The sequence below is a fragment of the Ischnura elegans genome, chromosome 1 (assembly GCF_921293095.1).
Source record: "Ischnura elegans chromosome 1, ioIscEleg1.1, whole genome shotgun sequence".
NCBI lineage: Eukaryota > Metazoa > Arthropoda > Insecta > Odonata > Coenagrionidae > Ischnura > Ischnura elegans.
In genome coordinates, this window is record NC_060246.1 from 133144055 (window position 1) to 133159898 (window position 15844).

Genomic DNA, 15844 nt, shown 5'->3' on the forward strand with positions numbered 1-15844 from the left:
TCAGGAGATACTTAAATGCAGGAAAGGGGAAAAATTTAAAAGAAAACGTTTATTATTAGGCGTTTAAAAACGTCCACAGGATACTATGAACGTTTTCTCCCAGCATTAGTCTAAAGTGTCAGTATGGAAGGTGCAAAGCGAATTTCTTTTCCTTCATCGTGAGTCTACGAAGGAAAGCCGCCAACTTTAGATAAAGCCTTATAGATCCTCTGATCATTTCCTATTTTAAACCATTAAACCGGTAAAATGAGTATAGCCACCTACTGCATATATAGAACTGTTCAAAGTGGCCACGTTTTTCCATACAACACGAGAAAAATTTTTAATTTTAGTAAAAATGTTGCCTTGATTTAATTTACCTAAGTAACCAGTGTTCAGAAGATCTGCGGTCGACATCGCCGGACTAATTACAATTTCGCGGAAACGATAAAACCTCACCACTTGCAGAGTGCGATTCGCGAGTCACTGAAACTATCATGCTTGCAAGACACGCGGTACTAAAAAAAGAAAACTCTCCCTCAGCGTTTCCAACACGTGTCGCTCGATTTAATCCACATCATGAGTTTCTCTCCCCCATTCAACGCCTCGGTAGCTCGGACGGAGTGGACGTGTTTCGGAGCTATCTGTGAGTCAGCGACCGAGGTTTTTTTTCCCGGCGATCGAGCCCTTGATCGCCGGGAACGTGGTTTTTGCGTTCCCGGTGGAGTGCTTTGCCTTTCGGTTGAAGGCAAAAGCTTTGTTTTTTTGTGGGTTCGCACCCCTGTACCAGGGGTGTGCGGACAGTGTTTCGTGTCGGTGTACGCAGAGCGAGCCGTCACAATGCCAGTTGAGAAGAAGAACACTCTCCGTGTCAACATAGAGAGTGTGAGTGAGGCGCCATCAGTCCTTGAGGTCCACCAACTGCTCGGTGGAGACCTCGGGCTGAAGACAGAGGAAATATACGGAATCAGGCTGGGTCCGGCAAGGAAGTCGATCTTCGTCAAAGTCAAGCAAGAGACTACCTTCGAAAGGATTATGGTGAAAGCGGGTGAAAAATTCCAGTTCCCGACCAAGGGCCCCCAAAGGTTCTCTTGGTGGTGCGAGTCTATTTCCGAGAGATATACGTACGTTAAAGTGTGTCAACTACCCTTCGAGGTGTCACGTGAGCAAGTGGAAGCTGCATTGTCCAAATATGGAAAAATATTCGCGTATGTGGAAAATAGGTGGGCCGGCGATGGGTTACACCAGGGCACTTTGACGGGCACTAGGACCGTTAAGATGTCCCTCACTGAAAATATACCAAGTGTCATTAGTATTGAAGGTGAACGCGCTGTCATTCATTACGACGGGCAAAAGTTAACGTGCTCAAGATGCGGGAGTGAAGATCATTTGAGGCTACAGTGCCCCAAAACGAAGGCGGGACCGTCATACGCTAATGCACTTAAAAATTCTGGCGGGGGGGGAGAAGATGAGAACGACGAGGAGAGGATGGACATCCCAGTAGAAGACGGGGGGGTAGTACAAGTGGCGGAGGAGACGCCCAAATCGGTTGAAAGTGGGGGCAATGTTTCGCAAAATAACGGCGAAAGTGCTGTGAGTGCAACAGAGGGGGTGGAAGTGAAGAAAAAGGAGAAAAAGAGAAATAGGCAACGTAAGAAAAATATATCCAACGGCATAAACAACGACAGCAATGTGCTTGTTTCCTCAACCGAGACGGACACGGAAGAAGCAGTAGTGTTGGAGAGAAATGTTGTAGTGAAGGGGGGAAAACCCGATAGTAAAATTGTGGAAATCATAAGTGAAGGGGAGGGAGGAAATGTTTTAATGAATGCCTCAGGCACTGTGGTTTCGACCGAAATCATGGATTTGAGGGAGGGAGGTTGTGATGACAATATGAAAGTGCTGGAAGAAGAAAAAACGTCCTCGGCCGTTGGGGGGGTGGGAGGGGAGGGAGTGTTTTCTTCCTTTCTTACACAACCAGGTCCAAGCAGGCTGTGGTCGCAGCGAGACGACGAGGAGATGGGCTCTAGTGATAACGCGGCCCTCACCCCCTCAGAGGATGACGAAACGAATAGAACTGCAGCCGCAGTCGCGAAAAAACTATTTGGGAAGGACCTCACACAGAAAAAGAAAAAGAAGTGGAATGACAGGCTTAGAAAACGAGGCATCAGAATCCAGGGTGGTGAGCACAAAAAGGAATAAAAAAATCGTCCAATTAAAAAAAAAATAAAAAATTATGGATAATAATTCCTCCAAAGTCTTTGTAAATCTAACGTTAATTAATTTAAATAGCTCTTGCTTTGCTTTGATTATAACTATGCATTTAAATTGTCAAATAACCCTTGCTTTGACAATCAGAGTTGTTTTATATGAACCATGCCGAGGGCCAGACTTTACTTTCATTCCTTACTTTATAAATTTGAACATTTTTTCTCTTGAATATTTTTCTTTAAATACCGAAGCTGTCATGCAAACGGTTTCTATTTGTTTCCCCAACATTAGAAAGAACTTTTTTCAAATACAACAATGAGTACCTCTCCAAGTAAACGAGAGATAACGGTGGCGTCACTGAATGTGGCCAGTATTACGAATAACTTAAAAATCAATGTTATTAAGAATTTTATGTACAATGATCTAAAAGCAGACGTCATCTTCATCCAAGAATACAAAGAATCGACTGCTTGGCAGAGCAAACATTATTGTATATTTGGCAATACTGATGGCTCCTCTCTAGGTACAGCAATTTTAACTAAAAAGTCTTTAGAGGTAACAAATGTGCGTCGTCATGCCTCCGGGAGGATAACTGCACTGCAAATCGGGGACACGCACTTTATTAACGTATATGCCCCTGCAGGAGGTGGGATGTGGAAGGACATGCGAGAGTTCCTGGCAAGCGAAATTCTGCCTTACGCATGCCTTTTCAAGGACAAGGCTATAATGGGGGGAGATTTCAACGCTATATATAGGAGGGAGGACAGCTCGGCAAACAATACGCAAATACGATACCCAATAAACAAGACATTTAAAATTCTAGTCAGCAATATGGACGCAATAGACACCGGTAAAAATACAGCTCAAAACAGATTACAATTTACCAGAATAGGTACACACTCGAAAACCAGAATCGACTACATATTTATATCACAGAAACTAAAAAATGATTTAATTCAATATAGTACGACCCCTATTGCCATTTCAGATCACCACGCAATTCACATTAAAATTAAACTGGACCTTGTTACACAGAGGACATACAATAAGAAGGAACAAATTTGGCGCGTAAATACCAACTTACTAAAAGATGTAACATTCTGTAAAAAGGTTGAATATGAAATATTAAGGCTCTCAAACCACGCTCTTAGCGAAAAAGACATTTTAACCTGGTGGGAACAGATATTTAAAGCAGGTATTATAAAAAAACTTAAAAAACTAACTAGTGATTATTATAGAGAGAAAAATGAAGGAATAGCATTTTATAGAGAGGTGCTTCAACAGCTGATAGATTCAAATTGCAGGACACCCAGTGTAAATTTCGAAATTAAAGAACTAAAAAAAGAAATTTACAGACGGGAGGTGGAAAAGCTTGCCCCGAGGGAATGGGAGAGAGGGTACGATACGAGTGAATCAGAAGCTCTGACTTTGGAACAAATACGGATATTAATCAAAAATGCGAGTGGAGGTGAAGTGGGAGGGCTAGTTGACTCCGAAAAGCGGCTCGAGGAGGCGACGAGCTTTTACAGTCGACTTTATAATCAGTACGGGGTATGGGAAGACGGAGATGGGCCGCCTATCCCCCCCCTCCCCAAGCTCAACCCCGAAAACACGAAGAGCTTCGAGGCAACGATCACAGTAAACGAAATAGACGATGTGAAGCTAAAGCTGAAAAAGGGAAAGGCTCCAGGGGAGGACGGTCTGCCTAATGAGTTCTATCTCACATTTTGGGAACAAATGAAACCTATTCTATGTGCAGTCTTTAACGCCATCTTAAAAAATGGGGAAATGTGTGAGCGGATGAAAAATGCATTAATCACACTGGTTCCCAAAAAGAGAAACGCGAAGCACCTTACTGAATTTCGGCCAATCTCTCTGTTAAATACAGACTATAAGATATTAGCCCATATTGTCGTCCAAAAAATGACCATGATAATGAATGGCGCAGGCCTAGAGAATCAGTTTGGAGTGGGAGAAGGGAAATCCTCAATTGACGCTTGTATTTTAATCCGGGACATTATTCTAAGTAGCATGCCAGAAGAGGAAAACTCACTATATATTTTAACTATTGACCTAGAAAAGGCTTTTGACAACATCAGAACAGAATGGATTTTTAAGATTATGAGAGAAAAACATTTTCCAGAAGGAATTATAAGCATGATTAAAACGCTTTATCATGAGATTACATCTCAAATTAAAATAGGGAACAAATTATCCGATCATTTTATGATTAAAAACTCAGTCCGACAGGGGTGTCCGTTGTCTATGTTGCTGTTTTCTTTGGCAATGGAGCCACTTATAATAGACTTGAAACACAGCATCGGAATCAGGAGGTGTGGAAAAAGTTACGCATCCTGTATATATGCCGATGATATCACTGTCTTTGTAAAAAATAATTTAGAACTAGACAGAATAAGTGGAATAATGGAAAAATACACCTCAATAGGCATGAGAATTAACATGTCCAAATCTGCTCTCATCCATGTTAAAGGGATAGAGTTTTCTGATACAAAAGGTTGGAACAAAGTCGATGGCCAAAATATATTAGGGCTATGGTGGGAGAAAGACCTTGCCGCCACCATTAATAAAAATTGGGACATGGCAACCGCAAAAATTCGGAAAACCATATTTGGCTATGCGGAATACAACACGCAGATTACATCAAAAATAAAACTACTCAACGAAGTTCTATTCCCAAACCTATGGTATGTGGCTCACGTCTGGCCAATGCCTGAAAGAGTAAACGCTAGCGTTATAAAGATGACGAACAAATTTATTTGGAGCGGCTTCCTTCAAAAAGTTGCAAGGAAAAGGCTATACGCGCCCCCAAAACTGGGTGGTCTAAACCTAATCAACACAGCAATAAAGGCACGGATAATAGCTATTAAAAATATCGCTAAGATCTTACACGCAGATGATAACGAAAGAAAACGTTTATTGGTTAACTCCATGGAAAAAACAAGGGGGCTGAGGTACTTTAAGAAAATCGTGCACGAAGCAAATAATTTCGGGGACAAATATGCATTTAACAACACTCTGCAGTCCACTAAACAAATATACGAGCGCGTGCTAAAGGAGGAGCTGGAAGCGACTCCTTACACAAGGTCAAGCAGAACCTGGGAAAATTACTCCAGGCTGGGAAGTGGTGCGAGGGAGGCGGGCATAATGTTCAGCATATGTTCGGACTGCCTGGTGACTAATGCCATGAGAAAGAGACTAGGTCTACGAGCAGAGGACGAGTGTCCGGATTGTGGGAGGCATGACGACATACCGCACACTGTTCTTGGTTGTCAAGAAAAGCACGATGTATTTTGGCAAACGTTGAAAAACATATATAAAGAATTCGATGCTTTCGGCACGGGAAGAATTAACGATGAGGATCTATTAAAATTGAATTTCCAACTCTTCCCATGCACGAAGAAAAAGATTTTAACTGAACTTGTGGCTGCTTATGTTTTTAGCAAACACTATAGAGGAGACATCAGGTATAGTTTAATTGAAAAAGTGAGATTTCTAAACAAAACTGTAAATATTACAAAGGAACAGAAGGAGTGGTTGCAAAATGTTTTTTAATTAAAAAAAAATGTAAGTGATCTCTGCTTTGGCTCATTTCTCTCTTTCTTTTTCTTATTATATAGTGCTGCCTATGTATATCTTCACTCTCTTTTTTATATAAATATTTATAAAAATGCATGTATAAAGGTGTGCCATATAACTATTCTAAATATTTGTATAACTGTAAGTGATTTTAAAGCATATTTAAAAAATATGTAAATATGTAAATTTTTATATATTGTACTGTGCCAAAGTAAGCAATAAATGCTTTTTAAACGTAGCTCAGTTGGTAGAGCGGTGGACTGTAGAAGGAAAGAAACTCAGACATCCATAGGTCGCTGGTTCAAATCCGGCCCGAAGGAGTTTTTTCCAATTTTAAACTGATGAAATTGATCAATTCACATCGGAGTCTACCTGCTCGCGCGATAATTTCAGTGAATTTCAAGGTGGTTCGATCATGAAATAAACATCCGCAATTTTTGTCACCACAATAATCAAATTATATAGGCCATAGTTCTGTTTTTTTTTTTTTTTTTTTTTTTTTGAACAGCTATCAATAAAGATTTGACTGCAAAAGAAACAGTTACAAAATCACACCTAATTAGAGGTTAAGAATTTCAATTGGTATTATAATTTCAAATAAATCTGCAAGTACACTAGCGTTCGCGTTAGGTCTTCAGAATAAAAATAATATTTCCAAACATAGAACTTCAAAGTTAGAGGTGCATGCATGGATTTCTTCCACCAAAATTATGGTTGGTAAATGTCTTGGTTTACTTTTTTTGGTAATAAAAAATGGTTACAAGTATAAGGAATTAAATCATTCCTTCATATTGTAATCACTATTCGGCATTATTATTCGGATATTACAGGGGAAAAAGTGTTTTAAAGAGAATTTTTCAAGTTACGCAATATATTAAACCGCCCACAATTTTCAATTAACTTATCAATATAAAATTGCTATTTATCAATCTAAAAACGCTAACTTTATGAAAAATGGGATGTGTGCAGCCGATGAAAATGACTCTCTAGCATTTTTTTGTAACTTATTCGTCCGATAACATTCAATCATATACCTGAGGGCATCGCTACTCAGTAAAAACAAGGCTTGGATTGTTTCCATTAAATGTTTTTCAGCATAGAAAAATTATGTTTAGAAGAAGAGAATAATTTTTAAGAAATAAGGGGTCTATGACTGCATTATTAACACAAGGTTTTGCACATAATCAATACCTTATGCTATTATCACTGCTATCAAATAAAATTGGAATATATATTAATAATAATAATAATAATTTTTAGATATTATGCATTCATCGTGATCTATGATGTAACAATGATTAAATAATAGCACTTAATCGCTTTATTTTCCACCAGGATCAGAAAATAATTGGTAAATTTACTGGTGTAAATGTGGATTCAGCAAAAATAATCTGATAGCTTAATAGTGGTAAAACCAGGAGTGAAACTAATTACCAATTTAGAAGATTTCCGAGAAAAGCATTTAAAGATTCAAAGATAATTCTAGATAAATAATCAACTGGCAACCCTCTCGTTCAATTAATAAAGGAAAAGTAAAACCCTGAAAAATTACTGAGGTTAATTGATACGCTCGGGAGAACGGCAATTCAACAAGTCCCCGATTTTCTAGTCGGACTGTGCAGAAGCAATACACGACACACGCAAAAAATGCAATGAATATTACTTGGAACAGTACATAAATCAATGTGGCTTAAATTTTATCTAAATTCATCCAACAGATAAATTCAGTACCTACAATCAGATAGTGAGGAATTTCGAAATCATATCCAAAATTGAAAGATTTTACTGCGCGTGACAAGGAGAACTAAAAAAAGATAACGCGTGCGCATTCACCATCGAGAATCCGCAAATAGTGGTCAGTAAAAGGGTCATTTTCGAGGTCACGGCTTAAAAAAAGGGATTCCAATGAGTCCCAAGCATTCACTTCAGCAGAAATTAATTTGATGAGTGTTTGATCGTGCGAGGCTCATCCCACGCCATCCATTACGTGAAAAATAAAATCTTTTCGAAATTATTAATTTAATTGAAATAATTAAATAGTCTTGCTACTTTCGTTTGAACGCAATATCGTTATTTTTTGTGATATGCTGTCATCGAGCGGTTTTTGTGGGATATCCGTCATATATTCCAACACAAAATATGTGCTAATCGATACATACGAGAATATGTAATGGAGGCTTATTAATTATCCCTTATTAATCAATAATTCTCTGGGTTCTAGCCGAGTATGAATGTTTTTGGCTGACGTTTCAATGGAACAAACACTCCTCTATCGTCCTCAGAGAAATAAAGAATAGCTGGCCTTCCTTCCTGCGCTTATATATACGTTAAATTCGGGGAGCATTGTGGTCTCCTTATTTCCGTTATTTTTCGAATTAATGGTTTCCATTCCCTGCCTAGTATATACCCCGCTATTAGCATAAAATTAGCCGAGAAAAAACGTAATCTTGAAATATCCAATTTTCACCATAAAAATTCAATTTTTTTAAAAGTATACAAACGAGTTTCGAAGTCTCAATAGAAGAAGAGTATGGTATGCTCCTTGTGTCCTCCTAAATGTCGTACAATGTACTATTGTCAACGTGATGTAAACAAGTAACGCAAGTAAACAGGGAATTACTTTGAAGGATTCTCTACCCCCTACTCTTGTATCCAAAGGTAGTTTTTCAGGCGACTCGCTCCCCAGTAATTGGTAACGAAGTTGTCTGCCAAACCCTCAGTTTTAGCATCCTTGAAGCAAATTCCAGCCGCAGAAAATCTAATTTGCCGTAAAGAGATTTCGGGCTAAATTATTTTAGAGATTGCTATGGAGGTACACACTTGCATACACGACTGGGAAATTCTCTAATAAAATAAGTATGCTTTCTTTAAAAAAAAGTTTTGAAATTGAGTTCCAAATTAAGGAAATGTAAAAAGAATATTGAAGTTGAAAATGCGCAAAGAGAACATATTTTAAGCCGGCAATGCACTTAAGTCCAAATTAAGTTTAAAGCGATTCATTTAATAACCTGACTCACAATGAGGGTAGAGATCTACACACAACCCCTGATATATGTTACTCTCATTTGTTCCTTTCAATTTATAGGTGTACTATTAAACTTACAATTAGTCATCGCTGGAATTCAAAAAGTGAACCTCTGAGTTATTCCTCGGCTATTCATTAAAATGTAAAGATTTGATATACAATGGCTGAGGGATAACCAATAATCTAATTGACGGTAAATGAAGTTATGGACAAGTGGATGCCAGAAAAAATACATCCACACGACAAAAAAATATTACTTCCTTTGATGAATTGTGTCAAAATTAATGCGTATTTAGCACCAGCGATAAGGATTCCTCCCCCAAAATCTACATTAAATAAATAAAGAAAAAGCAAATAGAATATCTTCTCGGAAAATTTCAGAGATAACCTTCTATAAATGGAAAAATATCGGTTAACTGCGTGAGTCCAGCTAAAAATACAGTCGAGTAATTTATGATCATAAAATGCAATGCCTAAATACACTAATAAAACGTTTTACTCTTCCAAACAAAAAATAACGCTTTTAAATTACTAAAGATGGTATTGGGACACTTCATTTATTATTCTATCATTTTCAAATTTGGGACCAAAATAAAATTAGAAAATTATGTAATTATTTTTTGACTCGAGTGAAAATATAATTTCATAAAAGTTCATAATACTCATTGGCGCTGGCAAAGCGAATTCTCATAGGCGAGGTCACATGCGCATTCTGATGAAAAAGCGATGGGAAGCAGGCATTAACTGGTTTTAAGGATGTACAATAAAAGAGTAGGTATCAATTGTAGTTGACCAAAAAAGCTGATATTTTAAATCCTTTGCTTCTTCATATAGCGCAGATAAAATTTTAGATGAAAAGAATTTATTCATTTAAAAAATTGAAATATGGTTAAATCTTCACAACATGAGCTGCACCTCCATGACCCGCACGGACCTTTATGCCAAAGATAATTTAATCACTTGCAGCATTAATATTTGCTCCAGAGTTTTTTACATGCTAATTAAAATTATTTTTTAAAATCGGAGGAAACAACGATTCACCTCTTAAGGAATTCTATGATCGAGTAATGAGCCGAGATGAATATCGATTTTTTTAGCATAAAAAACGAGAGTATACGAAAACATTCGTGATTAAGATGAAATAATGCTCACTATTCATTTATCAAACGAACTTTCGACGGGTGTTTTAACGGCTATAACCAGTAAAATGAGGGTGTACCGAATTTTTAAATCAATTTCCAATCAGCAGTGGAAAATTAATAAATTGCTGGTCCGAAAATTACATAAACCTGGGGAATATATTGGATTAATGCTAATAATTAAAGGCCAGCATCGGGATTTAAGCATATCACATCTTTTCAAAATGTTTCGTGCGTTTTCATGTGCTATGTTGTTAGTATTACCTACAAAATGTTGAGCACGGGGAGAGAAATTGCCTAATAAATTGAACGAGATTATTCCGTACCTATAGTCCGCTTTAAGTGTTCTTTGACGAAATTTGACTTCCTTTATGGCTTTATGTAATTCTTTGGCCACGCGCATGAGGCAAGGTAACATATATTTTGGTTCAATTTCCAATATTTTCAATTAAGAATAATTTTTAAGGTGAACACACCTTTTTAAATGCCGCGTTTCAGCGCAATGTAAAAAAGGAATTCAAAGCTTTGAAAATTTTCTCGTTCTCCTTGCTTTTTCTTGAATTATTTCAAAAACTTTTTTATACCTGCCTGCAATAGAAATATATAAATTGCTGAATGAATAAATTCATGATGCTCCCCACCTGTTTCATTTGCATGGAGGAGAATTGGGTTTGAACGTAATATGAGAGAAGATTAGAATTCAATCATTCTAATCCTGGCTCTCGTGGGGTTCTCCCCAAACAAACATGAGGCCACAGAATTACTGATAATCTGCGGCGTGTTCCATTATGCAAATTAATTCCATCGTTGTATTCCTCAAGGATGAGGGTACGTCGATTCGGTGAGATACCTAATTTTATCTGCATACTCTCTCACGACCAACGATATAGACGTGAGACGGGTTGTTGAGATACCACCCTTATTAAGGGAAAAGGAGTGTGAACATATCAAGAGGTTTTATGAGTGCCTTATATCCTGCACCGTATTTACAATGGTCATGAATTATTTGCGAAAAACTCTGATATTTCAAACCATCTATTTAAAACTTACATTGGTTTTATCACTTAAAATGGGTCTAAAAAAATAATATGTAATTAAAAATACAAATCATGTCACCCGTCTGTGCTGAAACTCAAATGCTCTGTTTTAATGTTAGCTCCATCAGCGATAACGAAAATTAAGGTGGTATTTTTTCCTGGTTTAGCATTTGATCATTTATATTTCCCCTTTAAGAAATGCAAAGGATTATCAATGGCATCAGGTTAATATCAAGACTGCCGAAAGGTGCTGCCAAAAAATGTAATCTGTAAATATGTGTATTTACTAACTTAAAATGCCTAGCGAAATGCATGTGGCGTTTTGTTAAAATTGTTTGTACCCATCATTAAAATGGCCCAAGAAAACTTCGATTGATTCCGCAAGTGAACGGGTTAAGTTATCCATTTTAATAAAGGTATGTAGTTACGAAATCTGGGTCGACTTATCAGAAGGTAATTTAGTTTGGATTCATACAAGATTTTTACTCTTATTATGAAATGCACTTCTGCGGCTATGCGAATTGGTTATGCTGCTTAGTACATTGTAAATCATATTTTAGGCCCTGATTCAATTTTATCATTTTGACGCTCGTGTCCCATACATAAATGTATATTGGTTAATCCCTTTATAACAATTATAGTGCTAGTCAGATAGTATACCAAATAATAATAGGGTCTCAGTTGATTTTAGCTAAAAGTTATATCTGTATTACCGCGAACCAGTAACATTAAACTTGCATCAAGTTTTGCGAATACCATCACGTCGGAGCTGTGTTTATTAATAGCCAGTTATAAGTTTTTTTGATTCGATACGCTCGTATTTATCTTAATTTCTCTTAAAAATTAGCAGAATAATCATTAAAAGGATATAATATCATGCAGGGGATGGAAAAGTTTAAATTCCATTTAAAAAACTGAAATATGATAGCTCATGATATGAAATGATGATGAATTTTACTGTTAGAATGTAAGAACTTTATATTACAACACGTCAATGAAGGCGAGTTTTTCATGAAAAGTGAGATTATTCCGTATTTATAGTCCGCTTTAGGTGCTTCTCTTTCATGAAAATCTCGCTGCAGTCACCTAAATTAAGCATCAAAAAGCGATCTTTGACTTAAATAGCTTTTAAGCGATCTGTCTATTCATGGCGTGTATTTTTACACATCTCCCTTGAGAAATTAAAGGAAAACAGAAACGATTCAAAAAGAGAGTATTGTTGGCGGGAATCGCACTGGAACGCATTGTGAGTTAAAGTAGCATTCGCTCGTGATTCTTGGAGAAGTGAATATTCATATCATACCTCCTGTCACCGTTGGTCTGCGTTGAATAGAAGTTACTTTTTTGCTTCAGCAACAAGAAACAGTAGACGCGCGGAAGAGGCCTAACCGTGGAGGTATATTGTTCGTGGCATAATGTCGTCGTTTTTTTTACGCGACTTCTCGGGGCGAGAGAGTGGAAAAAAAGGTAAATAGGGCCACTCAGCCTCTTTATTTTTTCATAATCTGCTCCGCTCGATAAAGTTTCCTCCACTGTATTCGCACTCGCAAACCAGCTCCGTTGGGATGTTCTATGGCGAGAGCGGTTGATTGCAGCTCGAGAGAAATATGGGCTCACTTGACGCTGGTTCTGATTTGAATTCAATATTTTTTTTCAATCCAAGCCTCATTTGTTTTTTTTAAGCACATGCACCTAATGCCTATTATCCTCCAATTTTTTTAAAATTTAAAGTGGAGCCACCATTATTTATCTACCCTCAAACAACGAATAACTACGCTATTATGTAACATAGGAGCAATCTGCGGAGGAAATATCAAGCAATTCCTCAAGTACCACTTATGCGTCCTATTTATTCGTAGTTTGATATTAAATTCACCCAGTTTTACCATTGAAAATTGTGAAAAGCGTAGGTAATGTGAATTTGCTTTTTATTTTGAAGTTTAACTCGCATTATTCATCTTCTAAAAATGACGTACAACTACGCCATTACATTAAATATGACACTTCATTTTGGAAATTATCAAAAAAGTAACAGCTCTGCGTACATTCCTGCTTGCGATAATTTTTACTCAGTTTTACTGGTAAAAAGAGGGAGCAAATGAGGTTGTACTGAATGGAATGAGAGCGTACATGGAAAAATGTTTTAGGGAAAATTGAACAGTCAGTGGTAAAGTGATATTTCGAAATTGCTCGCTATCAATTTTTTTTTACTTATTTAAAATAATTTTTTTTTGTTTAAAATCAAATTTTGTACTTAAAAGGAAATTACGCAGTGGACAGGCAATCTGCATGCATAAGTGTTCTTCTCCAATTTCCATTGACTCAATAGAGTATTTTATTTAATGGTGAAATTTGAATTTTTCGATATAGCTATAACGTCATGAAACTACACTATTTTTTAATTGGAAAAATATAAAAGATCATCCGTGTTTTTCAGCTCACGCGGCCGTACTAAAATATTAATCCTACACATTGAACTAAATATTTCGTATGAACCATCAAAATCGTATTAAAATTAAAAACGTGAAATGAGTAAGCTTTTAACGGTTTTTACAATGCAAATTTCCCGGATAATCCAAAGCCATTGGTTCGAATACTGGCCCAGGGGAATTTTTTCTCATGCCAATTCTTGTGAATTTGAACGATGCCTATGAAAGCGCATTCATTACAATTTTTTGCTTTTGAAGTGATACATAATATTACTTTATAATGATCATATACATTACTTTAAAGAGAAATGAAGATAAATATGAGCATAGCAAATTGGCACGAACTGAAGTTAGTTCACTTAAAATAGAAATTAAGATAATAACAAGCGTGGTGAATCGCACGTTTTAAATGACTGGCAAGTAAAGATACATCTAACTTGATGGCGTTCCCTAAACTTCACCCTGGGATGATGTTAGTAGTTCGCGGTCAGTCAGCAGCTTTAACAATTATTTCGTATCAACTGAGACAGTCTTATTTTTTTAGTATGCTCTCTGACTAGTAATATAACAATTAGAAACGAATATAACAATATAAGAAAGGGGTATAGCAAAACACATATATTCAGGGGAAACGGGCTTCAAATTTATGGAAAAAGCTTGACATAAAAAATATTTCCGATGTACTCAGCAACATAACCAATTAACATAGCCAATACTGCCCTTCATAATAAGAAGAAACACCTGGTTTAAATCAATCTTAGTGACAAATAAAAAAAGCCAATTTTCATAACTATACTCCATAATCAATATGGACAGTCTAATTGGGTTGATTGTGGATTCAACCCAAGTTATTTAGTGTCATTTTAATGGTACAAATAATTTCAATAAAATATCTCATACTTTGTACATAAGTCTTTGTACATTAAGAAGAGCACCTATCTACCGATTGCGTTATTTGGCCGAAGCATTCTGCTGCCTCGATATTAGCCAATGCAATTCAAGATCCTTTTTAGGGAAATATAAATTATCAAATCTTAAATCAAAACCTAAAAACAATTTCTAAATAGATCAGAAAAAAACTAATTCCACTTCGTAAATGTTATACTTGTTGTTATCACTAATGTAGCTAACAGTACCAATTGAATTCCTGTATGGAACATGATTTGAGTGTTTCATTTTAAACTAATCTTTTTCCACGCCTATTTTGAGTGATAAAACAAAATATAAATTTTTAAAGAGACAGATTGAAAGCTGTTCACAAGCAATGCATGACCATAGTAAATACTTAGAAGGACCTATGGCACTCATAACGTCACCTGATACCTATATGTATATTAACACCCCTTTTCCCTTTATAAGGGTGGTATCTCACCAACCCGCCTCACGTCTATTGCGTGGGTCGTGGGAGATAACGCAGATAAAATTAGGTACCTCACCGAATCGACATGCCCTCATCCTTGAGGAATAAAACGATGGCAGCATTTGCATGCGGGAACACACCGGTGAATATCAGTAATTCCGTAATCCTCATGTATGTTTGGGCAGAAGCCGACCGTTGCCAGGATTAGAATGATTGAATTCTAAGCCTCTCTCATATAGCATTCACACCCAATTCTCCCACATGGAGATGAAACAGTCGGAGAGCATCATGATTCATTATTTTGCAATTTATATGTAAGCCGAATATTACAAGATTCGTCAACGCTGTATAAGTTAATTATAAAATTATGAAATATTTCATATTTTAAAGAAAAAATTATTTGCGGAATTCACCTTCAAAGATGTTGCTACCCTCATGGAAGTTTTTGTAATAATTTGAGAAAAAGCAAGGAGAACGAGAATATATACCAAGCTTTCAATTTATTTTATACAGGGTGATGAAGCACGGTATTTGTAAAGGTATATTTTCTTTAATCATGGTCTCTGTTGGAAAAGCTTGAATCGTTAACCAAAGCAAATTCCCTGCTTCCATGTATTAACCTGCATCATACGCGTGGCCACGGAATAGCATTGAGCAATGGAGGCAGTCGAATTTAGTCAGAGAGCATAAGTATTTTGGACAACTTCCTTGAACCATAGTACCACTACTCTTAATTGTCCTCTCAATCTCAAAATGGTGATCTATAGAAATCTCCGCGGCAATGATTTCCCAATGACAAACAAGATGTGAAATTTAATTTCTACTCGGCAGATTCTACTTATTGTTAGCATCATTGGGAGGAAGAGCAGAGATATTTATGTGGAACTTCACACCGCCTGTATTTATCGACAGGTTTTTTAGGATGATTTTTCAATATCATGCATTTATTTTAAACACGTAAGTTAATGGAAACGTTTGCATATAGTTGGATATGCATGCCGTATCAAAGAAATTTTAGTTGTGTACTGCAAAAATGCATTGAGATTGGGAGTAAACAATTAAAAGTG

At 36.7% G+C, this 15844-nt stretch overlaps 1 protein-coding gene and 1 non-coding gene across 6 annotated transcripts in view; one reads left to right on the forward strand and one right to left on the reverse strand.

Annotated features, from left to right (window-relative positions):
• Positions 1-15844, reverse strand: part of LOC124170324 (aminopeptidase N-like) — a 299534-nt gene that overhangs the window by 188809 nt on the left and 94881 nt on the right. The gene's annotated exons all lie outside the window — the stretch shown is intronic.
• Trnay-gua lies at positions 6012-6110 on the forward strand. The gene is given in 2 exon segments: positions 6012-6053; positions 6072-6110. It is a non-coding gene; the product is annotated as a tRNA-Tyr (tRNA).